This window comes from Protopterus annectens, chromosome 16.part0 (assembly GCF_019279795.1).
Source record: "Protopterus annectens isolate FY-2018-M chromosome 16.part0, PAN1.0, whole genome shotgun sequence".
Lineage (NCBI taxonomy): Eukaryota > Metazoa > Chordata > Ceratodontiformes > Protopteridae > Protopterus > Protopterus annectens.
The window spans coordinates 136,004,769-136,024,790 of NC_056750.1; the positions used below are offsets into that span (position 1 = coordinate 136,004,769).

General features: G+C 39.2%; 1 protein-coding gene across 2 annotated transcripts in view; it reads left to right on the forward strand.

The window, feature by feature from the left end:
- Positions 1–20,022, forward strand: part of LOC122790713 (receptor-interacting serine/threonine-protein kinase 2-like) — a 1,224,079-nt gene that overhangs the window by 1,080,226 nt on the left and 123,831 nt on the right. The gene's annotated exons all lie outside the window — the stretch shown is intronic.

Here is a 20,022-nt window from a genome sequence, read left to right on the forward strand (position 1 = left end):
TCTTGGATCATGACCTTTGCTGTGTCCTGAAGTGCTGAACCACATTATCTATATATGTATATGTGTGTGTGTGTGTATATATATATATATATATATATATATATATATATGATTACACTTCAAAATATCTAAAACTCATAACATCTAAATTCAAAACATCGAGATCAAAACATCTAAAACCCATAACATCGAATTTCATAACACTGAAAATGTATAATATGGAAGTGTATCATCAGACATGTAAATGTTATAGTTTAATCTGTTATTCTTGTGGTATCACTATGAGATGTAGATGTTCTTCGTCTCCCATTGCTGCAGTCCTTACATATGGGTAGTCCGCTGTCCACCATCGGCCCGAATACCAAAGGGCTAGAATCTGGCATCGGTCATGGCGCCCGAGACTGACGTCAGTACGTACCAGTACAAATGCGCATGACCGACGCCATATCCTCAGTCTTTCTTGCCGCGTGGTCCTAAGCAGAAGCAGCGTTTGCAAGTGCCGTTCAGCATTCTGGAATTGTCGGTTTTCGAGTTTCAGACCGGAGACCAAGTTGGGCTAAGTACCCCATTGGGGACATTTTTGTCTTTTTCTTGCCTCAGTATTAACGGATGTCAGAAAAAGTTAATAACTGTATTTCTTGTGGGAAACAGATTCCTCATAGGGATTACCATTCACTCTGTATTCCTTGTTTAGGGCCTGAGCACGACGTTGTTGGGTGTCGCTTTTGTGCTACTTTTAACAAGCGCACTATTAAACGTCGGTTGGACTGTGCTAGGCTTGTGTTTGGTAAACGTTGTAATTATAATATGCCGTCGGATTCTCCGACGCCCGGTTCTGCTAAGAAACGCAAAGAGAAATCTTTGCGGTCCAAACAAGATGAGTCGTCCACTGCGGACGCCGGTTCTGTAGAACCACCGACTACTTCAACGGCTCCTGCCGAAAGTTTACCGGAGTCTCAAGGGGAGCCTTTGTTACTGCAGGAAGTGGCTTCTCCTGTGCTAGGCCAGGCTGAGGGTGCTTCTCAGATGTCGGTGGTTCCCTCCCCTCACAGGGTTACTAGGCCTCCTCCTTCTCAAAGTAAGAGCCATTCTAAATCTAAGTCTGCCCCTGCTGGTGTCAGTCCCCAGGGTCCAGCTCCTAGAAACCATATGTTAAAAATGGCTGAAGATTTGATTACTTTAATTAGAGGTTCTATGCCCCCCCCTGAGAAAAGGCCCAGGGTAGAGCCAGAGTTAGAGGGTTTGGGTCAGTCTTCCAATGAGTCAGATTCTTCTGTGGAAGATCTCCAGGATTTCCCTCACTATTCTGATTCGGAGGCTGAGGATACTACTCCCTCTGCATCCCCTCCAGAGGATTTTTCCTTTTCTGAAACCTTGCATTCCATGAGGGAGCATTTCAAATGGGAAGGCCAGGATTATTCTGATTCTCGTAAAAGGCTTAGAGAATTTTTGTTTTTGCCTCAGCATAGGCCCTTGGCTATTCCACCTGTATTGGATGTTGTTCAGGATGTGTTTTCTGAGGCTGCTCTTAACCCTGACTCCTTGCCTCCTGCCCCTGTTAAACCAGATAGATACTACAGGGTTCCGGAAGCTCACAAGTATTTATATAAGAGTCCTAGGGCTGATCCAGAAACCATTACTCAAGGCCCTAAAGGTGTAAGGGCTGCTGTGGTTAAGAATCCAGTTCCTTTGGACAAGGATGCAAGGGCTCTGGATAGGTGGGGTAAAAAGTTGTATACCTCTTCTACTTTGGCTATGAGAGCTTTAAATTGTCAGTTTCATATGCTCAGGTATCAAAATTATTTGCTGGGCCAATTGAAATGTAAAGTTGATGCTTTAGCTGAAGGTATTGAATGTAAGGAGCTTCAGGATTTAGTACATGTTTCAGACCAAGTTGGTAAGCATTCTTTGCAATGTGGTTTTGATGCTTTACAGGCTTCTTCCAGGGTGGCTGCTACTAGTTCAGTTCTTCGCAGGCATGCCTGGCTTAAAGATCAGACAATGTCAGAGCATGTTAAGGCTCGTATTATGGATGCTCCTTTGCAGTCTGATGTTCTTTTTGGTCCTCCTGTTGAATCAGTGTTGAAAAAAATGGAGGAAAAAGCTAAGTCTATGCAGACAGTTAAGGTTTTTTACAGGTTCAGCCCCCTAAGTTCAGTAGAAATTGGCCTGCTAAGAGGTGGTCCTTTCCCTCTGCGGATTTTCAGTCTAGGGGCAGGTCTAGGCCGGGTAGAGGTAGAGCTTCCTCTCAGGGCCCTGTTATTCCTAGGACTTTGAGTTCTTCTACCCCTTCTGCTGGGGAGGGCAGGGGTCAGTCCTTTCGAAAACAGACTCAATGACCTGTACCTTCAGCTGCCGGACTCTGCCATGCTGGCAGCTCCTCTAGGAGGAAAACTGGGACTTTTCAAAAGGAATTGGCATTTGGTTACCCAGGACAAATGGGTATTGGACATAATAAATCGAGGCTACAAATTTTATTTTCACACATTCCCTCCTTTCAAAGGTATGCCGGATGTGCCTCATCAGCAAAGACTGGAAGCACAGGCACAAATTTCTTCTCTGCTTCAGTTGGGAGCAATACAGGAAGTACCTTCTGCAGAAAAAGGCACAGGGTTTTATTCCCGTCTTTTTTTAGTGCCAAAGAAAGGAAATACTTGGAGACCAATTCTGGATTTGTCCATTCTAAATACCTTTTTGGAAATTCCAAAGTTCAAGATGTTAACATTGCAGCAACTGTTGCCTATGCTGGGCAAAGATCACTGGATGGTGACTCTGGATCTCAAAGAGGCCTATCTTCACATCCCTATCAGGCCCAGTTGCAGAAAGTTCCTAAGATTTCGGAATGGGAATTTGCATTATCAGTTCTCTGCATTGCCCTTTGGCTTGTCTACTGCGCCCAGGGTATTTACAAAAGTCCTGGCTCCAGTAATAGCTTTTCTCAGACTAAAAGGAATTCAAATCTATCCTTATCTGGACGACTGTTTGATTCTGGCTCTAGGAAAGCAAGAACTTCTTCAACATCTACAATATGTAATGACAGTTTTAAGATGCCTAGGGTATTCTGTGAACGAAATAAAGTCCAGTCTAGTACCCTCACAAGAGATGTGTTTTCTGGGTGTGAGACTGAATACAGCAACTCAGATGGCATTTCTTACCCTGGACAAGCAAAGAAATCTCCACCTATACTTCCAACAGCTATCAGTAATGTCCAGGCTGACTGCAGGGACAGTCCTTCAAGCCTTAGGGTTCATGGCATCTTGCATTCTAGTGCTTCCCAATGCCAAACTGCATATGAGGAAGTTACAATGGTATCTGAAAAGCGTGTGGACTCAACACAGCCACGATTTGGACACTGTCATTCGGATTCTCCCTTGCATACAAAAAGAATTTCTGTGGTGGGCTCAGGAATGTCACCTAAACAAGGGACTCTCTGTGACCCAACCAGAGGCAAGTCAGATATTAACGACGGACGCCTCAGAGTCAGCCTGGGGTGCTCATTTCGAAGGAAAATGGATTCAAGACCTTTGGCCCCCAGTGCTACTTCACTTACATATCAACATGAAAGAGATGCTGGCAGTTCAATTTGCCTTGGAAGCATTCAAGGGCCTACTTCAACCAGGACTGGTGTTGATTCGAACAGACAACACAACAGTCATGTGGTACATCAACAAGCAAGGGGGAACTCATTCTTATCCACTGTGCAGACAAGCAATGCTATTATGGGAAACTGCTTTAAAACTGCACGTCACTCTTCGAGCACAGTTTCTGCCAGGAGCACAAAATTCTTTAGCAGATGTTCTGAGCAGACAGATTGTGGATCCTCACGAATGGAAGTTGGATCATCAAGTATTTCTGCAGTTGACCATGGCTTGGGGAACTCCAGACATAGATCTGTTTGCTTCTCCTCTGAATTACCAACTGCCAATGTTTTGCACAAGGCTGTTTCATCCAAAAGCCTGGAAAATAGATGCACTATCCTTCAGTTGGAGCAACCTGCACGTGTATGCCTTTCCTCCTTTGCCTCTTCTTCCAAAGGTATTGTTGAAAGTCAGGAGGGACAAGCCTCGCATGATCCTTATAGCACCGGATTGGCCTCGACAGCATTGGTACCCTCTCTTAAGGAGTTTAATTCAGGGGACACCTTGGCCATTACCACAGATTCCTCACTTATTGACTCAGGAGGACAATCATTTTCTCAATATCAGGGTGCAATCCCTGCACCTGACAGCCTGGAGCATTCAGTTTTAAAGAAGGGCCTTCAGCTTCCTCAACAAGTTTTGGATGTTCTTTTGGAAGCCAGGCGTCCTAGTACTCGGAAGGTTTATGCTGCTAAATGGAAGAGATTTTTTCTTTGGAGTTCAGCTAAAGGCTTTGATGTTAAATTGCCTAATTTGAGTTGTACATTGCAATATTTGACTGTTTTGTTGGACAAGGGTTTGTCCTTCTCTTCTGTGAAAGTGCATGCTGCAGCTATTTCTGCTCACTATGAATGTGACCCTCCTTTGTTTTCTCATCCATTGGTTAAACAGTTTCTTAGAGGGGCAAAAAATATAAGACCCCCAAGAAGAGCTCCCACTCCAGCATGGGATCTTAATTTTGTTTTGGAGAAGCTGACTCTGCCTCCATTTGAACCTGCAGCTACAGCTGAGTTGAAGTTGTTGTCTTGGAAGACTGCTTTTTTGTTGGCTGTTACTTCTGCTCGAAGGGTATCTGAATTACAGGCCCTCATGGCAGTGGAACCATTTCTGATTTTTCACAAGGACAGAGTTTCCTTACGTACTAATCCTACTTTTATGCCTAAAGTGATTTCAAATGTGGCATTGAACCAATCTATACATTTGCCTACTTTTTATGCTAACCCCCAAAATAAAGGGGAAAAAGTTTTGCATTCTTTGGATATTCATAGGCAATTAAGGTATTATTTGAGCAGAACCAAAGAGTTCAGAAGATCTCAACAGTTGTTTGTTTCTTTTGCTTTGACTTCTCAAGGGAAAGCTGTCTCAAAACAAACTATTTCCAAGTGGATTGGCCATTGTATTTCCTTTTGTTACTCTCATCATGGAAAGGATGTTCCAGCTGGGATCAGGCCTCATTCTACTAGAGCTACGGCCATCTCTACTGCTTTTTTGAGAGGGGTAGCTACTAAGGACATTTTAGAGGCAGCTACTTGGAGTTCTGTACATACCTTTACAAAGCACTATCATTTACCTCTTTATTCTAGGTCTAGGGCTGGGTTTGCCACTGCAATTTTACAGGGCATGTTAGCAGCTCCTAATTCTGTTTAGTTGGCCATCCTCCCTGTTTTCCGTTGCTCTGGGATTCTACCCATATGTAAGGACTGCAGCAATGGGAGACGAAGAACATAGTACAGTGTTGTACCTACCATAAATGTAGTTGTTCGAGGATCTCCATTGCTGCAGTCCAGGTTTCCCTCCTACCCACTTATTTAGGTTAGGGTTTTGGGTGGTGTTTTTGCATTCTGACGTCTGAGGCAAGAAAGACTGAGGATATGGCGTCGGTCATGCGCATTTGTACTGGCACGTACTGACGTCAGTCTCGGGCGCCATGACCGACGCCAGATTCTAGCCCTTTGGTATTCGGGCCGATGGTGGACAGCGGACTACCCATATGTAAGGACTGCAGCAATGGAGATCCTCGAACATCTACATTTATGGTAGGTACAAAACTGTACTTTTTTATTTATATAGTTATTATTTCTATAGTGTAGGAATTTATACTATTTATAGAGTGTTTATTTTGCCACTCTGCATGTGGTTTTCAGGCCATACAGGTAAGTGATATAGACATTATGTGTACATTCTTTATGGTGATCCTGATACAGTGGGATTAGGAAATTAACTTTTTCCCATTGTAGTGCAATCTCAGAGTTGGAATATTTAATTTACAGGGGGTGTTGGGGGAAGAGCCCCCATAGCCCCTCTGCAGAAACATAGTAAAAAGTGTGTTTGTTAGTTTGGTATTGTTATAGGTAGCGAGGATGTTATTTTCATGTGATTTGTAGTGTTCGATGTTGTGATGCAAAGTTTCAATGTTCTGAGTTTTCAATGTTATGGGTTTTAGATGTCTTGGGTTTTAGATGTACTGGTCTCGATGTTTTGAATTTAGATGTTATGAGTTTTAGATGTTTTGAAGTGTAACTATATATATATATATATATATATATATATATATATATATATATATATATAGATAGATAGATATGTGTGTGTGTGTATATACACACACACACACACACACACACATATATATATGGGTCTACTTTCATACACCGAACGCACGAATCGCCGACACACACATCCCCGACCCCAAACAACCGACAACACACCACACCGACACCTCAACATACCGAACACCAAAACACTGACACAAAAAACGCCAAATACACATAGCACACAACAACATATCCACTAACCTAAACCCTAACCCTAACGTCCGACACTATCGCACACTTCACCTACCTGCACCCTAACCCTAACTCACTTACCCACCCCTAACCCAAGCACCGACACCATCGCACACTTCACCTACCTGCACCCTAACCCTAACTCACTTACCCACCCCTAACCCAAGCACCGACACCATCGCACACTTCACCTACCTGCACCCTAACCCTAACTCACTTACCCACCCCTAACCCAAGCACCGACACCATCGCACACTTCGCCTACCTGCACCCTAACCCTAATTTACTTACCCACCCCTAGCCCAAGCACCGACACTAACGCACACTTCACCTACCTGCACCCTATCCCTAACTCACTTAACCCGTCCCAAAACTACAGTCCCTCACTATCACACACTTACCTAACCCGAACCCTACCTCCGACACAAACACACACTCACCTGTCCCACAGCCTAACCCGACATCCCACAATTTCGCACACTTACCTGACCGCTCCTAACTCCGTAACTGTCGCACACTTACCAGGTCACGATCGCACATTTCCCTTGTCGGTCTTTCCGCTGTCGGCGAATCTCCCTGTCGGTAAACTTACCTGTCGGTCGTTTGGTCTCCTTTTCCCGCGTGTCGGCGAATCGTCGGTTCGGTCTCCCGAAGTAGACCCGTATATATATATATATATATATATATATATATATATATATATATATGTGTGTATATATATATATATATATATATATATATATATATATATATATATATATGTGTGTGTGTGAGAGGGGTCTACTTCAGAAGACTGACAAACCAAAAGACTGAATCCCAAAAGACTGAAAATCCAGAATACTGAACACATTTTTAATGCAGTGGGCAAGCCCCCCTGCAACTCTCGTGAGGGGCTGTGCTCCCCACACCTCCTGCTAACTATATATATATATATATATATATATATATATATATATATATGTGTGTGTGTGTGTGTGTGTGTGTGTGTGTGTACCAACTCCAAGATTGCACAACAGTGAGAAGGTGCAAATTCCATCATTAAGTATTTCGAATTTTCAGTCTTTTAAAAACAAATTTGAAGACAAACCACACTGGCAACTGTTCAAGTTGATTAGCGCTTTCGTTTACTGGCAAATTGTAAACTTCTTCAGATCTGAAGAAGTTTACAATTTGCCAGTAAACGAAAGCGCTAATCAACTTGAACAGTTGCCAGTGTGGTTTGTCTTCAAATTTGTTTTTAACATTTGTTGCTTCATTTTTTCTTTGTGGAATTTTCAGTCTTTTGTTTTTTCAGTCTTCTGAAGTAGACCCATTTTTTTGAAGTAGAACACATGCGTTATTTGTTGCTTTGTTTATTTATTTACTGTAGATTCAGATTTCACAGCTTTCAAGAGTACATGTAGGGAGCACCTCTATAAAGCTGTACAATGCACACAGTGTGGTATTACATGATTTCATGCACTTATCTTATCTGATTTTCCCTGACTTACCCTATTTTAACCTAAATGCTCTGTCAGTTCTGCTAACTGTACTCATACGTTCCCTACCTTTGCCAACATATTTTTTCGATTATTTGATCAATTTAGATGTGTGTCCAAATAGCTTTAAGCTAATCAAACCAGCAGGTCAAGCTTCGAGCGTAACATAGATCTTAAGAGAATTTTATTTTTCAAAATGCTGCAAAAGATTCTCCTGCACAATCAAAAAAAACAACACGGTCACTCTTTGTTCTTCTTCTTCAAATGAGATTCTCCTTATTGTGCGATCTTTGCAGAAGTTAGGTTTTGTTGGAGGACCACAGGAAGTTGCTGACAGGACCTAGCAACAGATCTTCGGACCTATCTTCATGCACAGGGTACACACGAGCATATAGAACACAGAAACACTGAATTTGGAAAGTTACACCTAACGTCTGAAAAGATTGCACAATAAAGGAGAATCTCATTTGAAGAAGAAGAACCAAGAGTGACCGTGTCATTTTTTTTTATTGTACAGGAGAATCTTTTGCAGCATTTTGAAAAATAAAATTCTCTTAAGATCTATGTTAAGGTCAGAGTGCAACCTGTTGGTGTGATTAGCTTAATGCTATTCAGACACGCATCTAAATTGGTTTTGTGGTATCAATACAAGATACATGCAAGGGAGAGCCTTGGGGTACTGCTGCGATCATAGGAGCTTCCAGGTGGTAGGACAAAGATTATTTAATTAACTTAAGACTTTCCTTCATTTTTCTCATTTTCACCTCACTACTGTAAACTTTTCATCTGCTGTTCTGTTTTTTTTCATTGAATGTCTGTATATTTGTTTGTATATTGAAGTTATTTTGACTGTATTTTTATATTTTTCCTAAGTTTAATGTGTATGTCTCTACTCGTCTGTACCATTTCTCTACAAACTGTCTAAAATTTCTATGAAATTAAATGATTGTCCTTTAACCTGTATCAGTAACCAATATTTTATATTGTGTCTAATTTGCTATATTTATTTAAACTGCAGATGTTTTTGTTTTAGTTTTAAAGGTTGTAAATTTATTGTTCTAAAAATGTTTTGTAATAATTTTGAATTTTTCTCCCTGGACCTCTGCTGAAAATGGGCTTCTACCCAGTCAGACTTTCAAATGTCAATAAATAAATAAATGCACTTCTACTAATTGAGTCTGTCTAAATGTGTACCATTTACCCTGTACGAGTTTGCTTGAATAGTCCTTGTGTTTGTGCCATTTATCCTGTATGGGTTTGTTTGTATAGTCATTGTATATCTACCATTTACCCTGTATATGTTTATTTGGGGTCTATATTAAATCGTTGCCCACTTAGGTTGTCAAACGCCTAAACGTAAACGGCCATTTCCACAAAGGGAAACAGGTTATTTGGCCATTACTTGGATTTCGCCCTGTTTACAAAGTATAGTAATCTTGGAGTTGGTATATTTAGTTAGGGGGGTGTGGTGGTTGTAGCCCCCCCACTTGAGTTCTGTTTAAAATGTTTTTTTTATTTACTTTGGCCAACGGCATTCTTTGCCTGTGTGGAAACGGTGGTTCATGATTTTGAGTTCTTGATGTTTAGGTGTCGACGTTTAGGCATTCGACAACCTAAGCGGTCGACGATTTAATATAGACCCATTTATTTGTATAGTCCTTGTATCTTTACCATTTAACCTGTATGGGTTTTTTTGTATAATCCTTGTATGTGTACCAGTTACCCTGTAGATGTTTGTTTGTATAATCATAATGTCTGTACCATGTATCCTGCACAAGTTTGTCTGTATAGTCATTGTATCTGTACCATTTACCCTGTATGGGTTTGTTTGTATACTCCTTGTATCTGTACAATTTTCCCTGTATATGTTTGGTTGTATAGTCCTTATGTCTGTTCCATGTATCCTCTTTACAAGTTTGTTTGTATAGTTCTTGTATCGGTAACATTTACCCTTTATGGGTTTGTTTGTATAGTCCTTGTATCTGTACCATTTTCCCTGTATAGGTTTATTTGTATAGTCATTGTATCTGTACCATTTACCCAGTATAGGTTTGTTTGTATAGTCCTTGTATGTGTACCATTTACCTAGTATGGATTTGTATAATCCTTGTATGTGTACCATTTATCCTGTATGGGTTTGTTTGTGTATTCCTGGTATCTATACCATTTATCCTGTGTGGGTTTGTTAGTATAGTTATCATATCTGTACCGTTTACCACACCTGTGTTTTGTATACTTCATGTATCAGTACCATTTACATTATGTGGGGTTTTTTTGTACAGTTTTATGTTATTGCTCTGTGGTCCTCTGTGAAAATGAGCTTTAGCCCAGCAGTGTTAACCTGGTTAACAAAATAAAAATAAATAAATATAATGAATTTAAAAAAATGTTAACTATGCTTATGGCTGTTTTTGTCATGGTAATTTAGCATCTCAAACTGGTCTGTCTCGTTCCCCAATAGTGAAGTAAGGGCTACTGTTAGTGTTGTTTCTGGCTTATATTGCTAATTGTTTATTCGCAATACTAACTTTTCATTGGTCTATGTGCACAGTTGTCTGTTTTATTGCTGTCGTGTTTGCAAAATCCACCACACTCTTGTGCTGGATTTCAAAATGATTAGCTTGTCTTTAGCTCCACAACTGGATTTGACTAGAAAAATAGCCACATAGCATCTGGGAATTGCTGTGCTTACCACCACAGGTTTGTGGAATATGCAGTACAGTACCAGAATACATTCAACAGTAGCAAATACTTGCCTTGATAACTGCTGTATTCCTTCCAACCCCCGTTCCCGTGGACTAGTACACCCTAATTTTCATTTGCACCTGGCTGTGCCTGGGGGTGTTTGTAGGTGCAGGCTGAGGCATCTTCTTTGTAACCATCTTGTTTTACTATGTTGATTAGTACATCCTAGAGAATGCTTACACCCTGCTGCCGTTTGGTACATGGGGCAGCAATTTGTATTACTTTCTGCGTGTTATTTTTATTTCTTAACTGAGCTAGAACACTGATCGATCAAGGCCATGTTCAGATTCAGCTTAGAGAGAAAGTAAGAACTGACACATTTTAAGAAGAACAAAGCAAAATAAAACAGTGCAACAGTAAATGGATAATTGAATTGGGCATATGAGAAAAACACTGAATAGATGATAAAGGAAACAGCAAAAACAATAATACACAAAGTTGGCATCTGCACTGTATTTGCAGTGTGTTGGGAAGAGTGAGCTGTGAAAAGGCTAAGGGATAAAGGAGTAAAGAGTAGCAGGGGGAGGAAAGATATAAGATATTGTTTGAAGAAGAGGTGCAAAAGTGATGGGGATATTGGGGAAAAAAGGGTGAGGGTAAATAGATTGAAGGCTATTTACAGGTTAGTGAAGGATATTTTGATTTTCGTGAATGAGTTAGCTGAAGTTATTGCTTGTGCAGTGTTATTTGCTTTGGTATTAATGTTGAGTCTTGCCTTGGAAAACATTTACAGGAAGCATAATTTTTCAGTTGTTTTCGGAATTTTGAAAATTCAGAGATTTCTTAAAGATCCCTTATAAATTTGTTTTTAGTGCTTCCCAAGTCTGGGGGGGTCTTTGCTGAGAGGCAGTAGTCTGTGGTGTGTAGTCTGATACTGAGATTATTTAAGGGGAGGGTGAATTATGAGTGAAGGTATAAGTAATTGCTCTTTTAAGGAGGCAGTTTGCAGTGAAATTTATTTCTATATGTGATAGCTAATATGTTAAAGATGAAAGTAAAAGTGTGCATCTCTGAGTAATTAGCAACCATTTTGCATTTAGGACGACTGAAAATAGTATTCAGTGATAAACATGTGCATATACTTGAATGCTGTCTGTGGAAAGGAACATTTTTTTTTCTTGGAAGAATTTGCTATAATTGAGAGACCTTATTCAAGTTGGGCAGGTAAAACTCATTTTCCTATAGCCATTCTGTATTTTGGGAAAAGGAAGTGTAAGTGTTCCTTGATCAGATTAACAGTAAGTTGATTTTTGATTTTATTGTTTTAATGTGAAATTGAAAGTTTTAAATCTGATGGTAGTTCATCTCAAATTAAATCTTTGGAAGCAGTCATTTTGTAGCAAAGCAGGTTTTATTTTATGAACAGGGCAGCAGCATCATGAGAATCACAAAAGTGAATCTAAACATGACAGATTAATGGCTAGTTTAAATACATGTACAAAGTACAGGATTAGCAGTTCCTAAGCTTGGGTATTTTTAACATTCTCAAAATACAGTTTGCACATCTTAGCTGAATGTATCATCATCCAATAAACTTTCCTTTCTTCATATAAATGACAGCTGGTATTCTGGAAAGTTTTTTATCTTCTGATAATTACTTATTGCATTCCCATGTCCACTAAATTCTCTTATGCATGACAATTCTGTATTCATACAGAACATATCGTAAATCAAGGTCGTAGCACAATAGCGGTCTATTCATCTCTTCCCTGCAGTGCTTCTTAACTACATTCCTTGTAGTAAAATTATGAGAATACCCTTTGTTCACAAAAACAGCATGGCTGTGCTTCCTTATCTCAAGATGCAAGCATAATGTCTGAAATAATTTCACAGAGCACAGTTGTATTTTCTCTCTCAGCTTGCATAGAAACAGTCTCTGAACTAATTCTACTTGAAGAAATCCACCCTAGCACTTCTTCTTTAGCAATTTACTTAACAGTTCTCCCTAATTTATGACACTATTAGTGATTCAAGAATGAATAAAAATTTAATTAAAGAGGGTACACGACACTGGGTGTATATTACATTATTGAAAAGCTGTAATAGCGAATGTCTTTTCATCGACCTGTAAAAGTCAAACTCTCATAATAGTGAAAACCCGAATGAGCGAATTCTTTCCCTGGGAAAGAAATTGCTAGCCCTACCATGAACTACACACTACTTTAAACATAAAGTGGGGAGCTTTTCCCCCACACCCCCCATGTGTGGGGGGCTGTGCCCCCACACCCCCCTTACTAAATATACCAACTCTGAGATCGCACTACAGTGGGGTAAGGGCAAACTCACAAGGATGGACAAGAAGTTTCTTTCCCAGGGAAAAAAATTTGCTCATTCGGGTGTTTGCTATTATGAGACTTCGACTTTTACTGGTCGGTGAAAAGATGTTTGATATTACAGCTTTTAGATAATGTAATACACACCCCAGGAGACTTGATTTAGGCCAGTATCAGATAGCCAAAATCTTTCACCAGTACCATAGACAGGCTAGACAACATTTTCTTCACCTTATCATTCTCAGCCTTAGGTCAACAGTAGTAAGTCAGTGGGATAGATGGGAGGTGTAAGAAAAATAAACTGAACACACTAAATCAGAAGTACACCTATTGGTTTGAGTGCTACCACTCACTCTATGTGTTTATATATATATATATATATATATATATATATATATATATATATATATATATATACTCCATGATTATCACTAAATCATTAGTTCTGTGTTATCCTCATTATCAAAGACTTACATATAAAACATAGCAAGATCAGAATCATGATTTTACAGCTAAAAGAACTTCAAAGATCTCACTGTCCAACCTGGAAACTATTTGATTAGCTATGCACATGGTGAGCTATCAAATTCTAAGGCATGTGAGCAATCTAGAACTTACTATGGTGCATTCAAATGGTCTCTAATCTCATTTTTTATTTCCTGAAATGATTGCGCAGCATTAATATCTCGTGCATTCTCTGGTCTGTCACTGAGAATAAATACCTAGGTTCATAGGTGTGTTCTAGGCTAATGACCCTGAATCCTTTACAAGCCTAGCCCATAGAAGTGTCGTGGCATAGTGCCAGCTGATGTTAGTTCCCATTGCCTCTATCAAGTAGAGTCACTGGAGTGATCCCTGGGGTGAACTTTCTATTTCCCATCCATTCGTCAAGATTTCTCTTGAAGAGGGCCAGTGAGGTGCTCTGCTTGACATGTATGGGAAGTCTGTTCCAGAGCATGGGCAGTCTCTGGGTTATGAACCTGTCCCTCCAGCATGTTCTGTTGATTTTGGTAATGAGGTTGAGGTCTTTGGAGTGTGTGGTGTGGAGGGATTGGGATTTCTTTAGATGTAGCATTTCTAACAGAACTGGGTGAGACATGGCTTTGTAAGTCAAGCAGAGGTCACCTCTAAGTAGACGATATGAGACAGAGAATAGCTGGAGTGTTTTGTGTCTGTCCATGTAGGACATGTGTTTAAGGTCTAGGATCCTCTTTGTGAGGTACTTTTGTGGCCTTTCCAGCTGTTGCATGTGTTTAGTGAGGTACATGCCAAATGGGGCATTATACTCGATGGCTGGCCTAATGAGGGAAGAGTAGAGAGAGATGATGACTTCTTTCTTCCTGGATGCAAAACCCTTGGTAATGAGATGTGCCACATAGAAGGACTTTCTGACCACAGTGGCAATGTGGTGGTTGAAGGAGAGGTTGCTGTCAACCTGTGTCCCCAAATATCTTATAATGCCTTCAGTGTTCACTGGGCTCCCATAGATGCAGTAATTAGTGGGAACTGAGTTTTTCCCAAAGGGGATAACGACGCATTTTTTGCCATTAAGCTTAAGGCCATGATTTTTACACCAGTCATTGATCTAGGTGAGGCCTTTCTGTAGGATGTCTACATCACTTGGGGAGTTAATAATGGCTCCCAGCTTGCAGTCATCAGCGAACTTAGTCAGCCAGAGTCCCTCCATGTTGGCCTGGACTTCCAAAAAGTAGATCCCGAACAGGAGAGGACCCGGGACTGATCCCTGTGGGACTCCACTTGTGACTGGTCGGCAGTCTGACTTGGAGTCCACTTACATTCACACTGTGGGTTCTATCTGTGAGCCAGTTTGCAACCCACCTAGTGATATAGGGGTTGATGCCTAGTTTGGTGAGTTTATCAATAATTCCTCAGTGGGGAATGGTATCAAATGCATTGGCCAGATCAAGGTAGGCTATATAAACTGCCTTGCCCTCATCCAAAGCTCTGGTGACTGACTCAAAGAAGTCAACCAGGTTGAACAGGCATGATCTACCTTTCACAAAACCAAATTGCGTGGGATATAGAGTTTGGAGATTCTCTATATCCTTTTTAATTAGGTCCATGATGATGCGCTCCATAGCCTTACATATCAGACTCATCAGGCTAATGGGGTGATAATTCCCAGGGTCTGAGGTTGCTCCCCCTTTATGGAGAGGGATAACTGTAGCAGTGCACCATTCGGTAAGGACAAACCCTGAGCTGAAGCTGTGATTGAATAGGGCACACAGATGTGGTGCCAGTTCACTTTGCAGTTCATGTAGAACACATCCAGGGACATGTCTTATTTATGTCTGTTCTGTTATAAAGGTCTGGATTTAATTTCCATGAATTTGCTGTTTTACAATAGCCATTTGTACATGTCCTCCTGCTGCTCTCACTGCACCTCTGAAAGCTGATATACAACTTGTATTTTCCCTCTGTTTGTCCTGATTTGCATTGAAGTCACATCTTCTGTTACTGTTATATCTCTAAGCAAATTGTGAAATATACTCTGTGTTTTCTCATTTCCCATGTCTTGTGGTCATTAAACATTGAATAACTTGCTCACGTAAAACCTGATTTGTTATATCTTGGATCCCATTAAGTAAATAAAATAAAATATTTTGACAAACATATGACACTTAACGTGTCATTTCACTTTTCAAGTTGATGCCTGAATAGAATCAGCTATTGCACTGCAAACTCTGTTTCATTATATAAACATGTTATGTATATTGAGAAAGATGTCTGGTAATGTCTTAAACTAAACATGTAATACACATTGAAATAGCTGAGTTTCCAGTTAAGGGAATTTTAACAAAGTCATCTTGTGTTTTACAAAGGTAATAAGATTATTTCAACTACCAGTATCCCTAGTTCCAAGATAAGAAATTCATCAAATCTGGTTTAATGAATGAGCCAGTTCTTAGGTTAGTATCCCTATAATATGAAACTATAACCACTAAAGCTGTGTAACACTTCATTGGTTGGGAGGGTGGCCTAATGGTTAAGGTGTTTGCCTTACAAACAAAAGGTACAGGGTTTGAGTCTCATAAGAGATAATTGGCTAGGCTTAAAATGGCTCGCAAAGGGCAGTTAGCCTAGTACTAATCTATGAACCTATGTAACCATCCCTTCAGGTACACAGGCATAAAAATATCATTCATGCCACACTTTCCATCTGAGGCATTACTCATACAGAGTAGATGTCCTTATTGGAAATGTATGAAGAAGGAAATTTGATTTTTCCTTTAACTGCTCAATACACATGCAACATATATCGTGTATTACTTTGGAATGTTGGTGCAGAAAGTATTCTCTTGTGCATGAAAATTCTGTACATGTAATGCTCTAGGGGGGAAAAAGCAAGTACTGTTAATGCACAGTACTAACTTGGTGAACTCTCTTCAAAAGAAATTAAAACCTCATGACAAATTTTTCTTTGGAATTGATCTTCTGTGGGATTCAATAACTCCTACTCTTAAGTGTACAGTGCTCTGAAAAAACAACCAACATAGCCATAACACATCTTCTTCCTCCTAATTTTAGCTTTCCTACTGATTTTCTTGCAGCTTTAAATATTGAGGGGATTATTAAAGGTTACCACAAAGTGTAGACTACACGTACACTCATCGAAATCTTTCTGAGTGGCTAGAAAGCACAAAAATATGTTATGGATGTTCTTGAATATAGATCATGTACTGTAAGTGTACACTTAGTATAGGAGTTAATGGATCTGGCCTCTTGTCTTCATGTTATTATTTACTGAGAATGTCTGGATTTTAATGTACCCTTTGACATGCCAAAAATGCTGCTAGACACCGTTCTGTCATCTGATATGTATTTATGACATATTTTACTTTTATCTATCAATCTTATGCTGCTTTAGAACAGCAGATCAGTGTGTCATGTATTTGGATGTACTATTGCTTTAAGACTTTAACCATGTACATGCTGGCAGAATCATCAGATGCAGCAGTTCTGTCATTGCTGATTGCACTGCAGAAAGTATAACCTGATATTTTCTTACCATTGTAGTGTACATGTTTATGGCAAAGCAATGTACTTTTAATTTTCACTGTAAATTGCCTGGCAAAGTTATGAATATGACAGTTAAACTACTTTGAGTCCTATGAATAAAAAAGAGAGAGCAAACAAGGCGGGAACAGGTAAGTAATTTAATAAAGTAAGTGCTTTCACGTCTCGATGGACACTTCCTCAGACTTAAATACAATGCTGCTAAAAACACTTCACTTATATAAGTAGAATAATTAAAACCATTCAATGATTCAATTAGTCATTCATCACTCTTTAAAGGTACATAAAGCTGTAAAAGGTTCATAATGCACTTATTCAAAAATAAATAACAAATAACAATAGAACAATAGCAATATAAAAACATCCAATAAGTCACAAAAGTCTAAAAATATGTATAAATAAAAGAAATATATATACATATATGTCTAAATAAATCATGTTAAAATATCTTAAAAGACTGCACTTCAAATGATTCACAAACAATTAATCTGTCAATGGTCCTTCAGCTAAAAATGGACTTAGCACTGCTTTATCATTGAGAACAAACCCTTTGTCAGCTTGCATCCTGATTATCCATTTTTATCTCACGTTGCTCTGTTTGAGTTTTAAAATTTCCTAGCCTACTTGTCCTTGGTACTAATTCAAGGACTAGGATTACAAATCTATGAGTAGTGCCATGTTGTAAAATGTGCCTAGCTAGTGCATTCCCCTCATCCTCCTTGTTTATGGCATAAATATGCTCTCTAACTCTATCCCTCAAGGTGCGGTTAGTCATCCCTATATAGAAACTTGGACATTTCATACAGTAAGCTAAATAAATAAATCTCTACTCTTGCAATCTGCATAATGTTTAAATACATATTTTAGTTAGAGGTATGTATAAAACTATCCTTATTGCACATATATTGGCAATGGTTGCATTCCCTACAGCTAAAGGTACCTTGCTGTTTCGATTCAGTCCTCTTGTTCAAAAACATAGTATCATTATAACATAATAGTCTTTTAAGCGACTTGTTATTATGATAAGAGAAACTGGGTCGTTCTCCAACTATATTTCTCAGCTTCACATCAGAAGTAAGTATCTGCCAAATTTCCCTGGTAATCCTATCTATAGTTCTATTATTGCTAGTATAGGGTAAGACCATCCTACATTTTTGAGGGTTAGCTGCATTGCTAGTAATAGCATTGGAGGCTCCATTCACGTGATGGCTACTGAATAATGGTCACCCTTTATCAGACCTATCTATAAACTCTGGGTCTTCCAGCCTCTCACATTCATTAGACTTATATCCTCTCGCCATAAACTCAGTCTTTAGAGTGGCTAATAGTCTCTCACAACTCGATTGTGAACTCGTGAGTCTAGATACCCTCAAGCCCTGGCTTTGTACAACATTGTTGTAGACATGCTCTGTCTATGGAGGAGATTGTTTCTCCTGCAGTCCTTCCTGTGCATTTCATTATGGACCTGATCCCCATCTGTCATCACAGATACATCTAAAAATACAGTTTTATCAAAGGACCATTTGGCAGTGAACTCAAGAAATAGAGTAGTTGAATTAATATATTCCAAAAAGGATTGTAATTCACTCAAGGGGCCCCTCCACACAAGAAAAACATAATCCACAAAACGCGTTTTGTGGATGATGTTTTTCTTGTGTGGAGGGGCCCCTTGAGTGAATTGCAATCCTTTTTGGAATATATTAATTCAACTACTCTGTTTCTTGAGTTCACTGCCAAATGGTCCTTTGATAAAATTGTATTTTTAGATGTATCTGTGATGATAGATGTGGATCAGGTCCATACTGAAATGCACAGGAAGGACTGCAGGAGAAACAATCTCCTCCATAGGCAGAGCATGCATCCCTAGCATGTCTACAAGAATGTTGTACAAAGCCAGGGCTTGAGGGTATCTAGACTCACAAGTTCACAATCGAGTTGTGAGAGAGCATTAGCCACTCTAAAGACTGAGTTTATGGCAAGCGGATATAAGTCTAATGAATGTGAGAGGCTGGAAGACCCAGAGTTTATAGATAGGTCTGATAAAGGGTGACCATTATTCAGTAGCCATCATGTGAATGGAGCCTCCAATGCTCCTACTAGCAATGTAGCTAACCCTCAAAAATGTAGGATGGTCTACCCTATACTAGCAATAATAGAACTATAGCTAGGATTATCAAGAATTGGCAGATACTTACTTCTGATGAGAAGCTGAGAAATATAGTTGAAAGACCCAGCTTCTCTTATCGTAATAACAAGTCACCTAAAAGACTATTATGTTATAATTATACTATGTTGAACAAGAGGATTGAATCGAAACAGCAAGGTACCTTTAGCTGCAGGGGATGTAAGCATTGCCAATAATGTGCAATAAGGATAGTTTTATACATCTCTCTACTAACTATAAATATGTATTTAAACATTATGCATATTGTAAGAGTAGAGATGTTCTTTATTTAGCTTACTGTACAAAATGTCCGAGTTTCTATATAGGGATGACTAACCGCACCTTGAGGGATAGAGTTAGAGAGCATATTTATGCCATAAACAAGGAGGATGAGGGCAATGCACTAGCTAGGCACATTTTATAACGTGGCACTACTCATAGATTTTTATTCCTAGTCCTTGAATTAGTACCAAGGACAAGTAGGCTAGGAAATTTTAAACTCAAACAGAGAAACATGAGATAAAATGGATAATCAGGATGCAAGCTAATAAAGGGTTTGGTCTCAATAATAAAGTAGCGCTAAGACCACTTTTAGCTGAAAGACCATTGACACATTAATTGTTTGTGAATCATTTGAAGTGAAGTCTTTTAAGATGTTTTAACATGATTTATTTAGACATATAAGTATATATTTATATTTCTTTTATGTATACATATTTTTAGACTTTTGTGACTTATTGGATGTTTTTATATTGCTATTGTTCTATTGTTATTTGTTATTTATTTTCGAATAAATGTATTATGAACCTTTTACAGATTTATGCACCTTTAAAGAGTGACGAATGACTAATTGAATCATTGATTGGTTTTAATTATTCTACTTATATAAGTGAAGTGTTT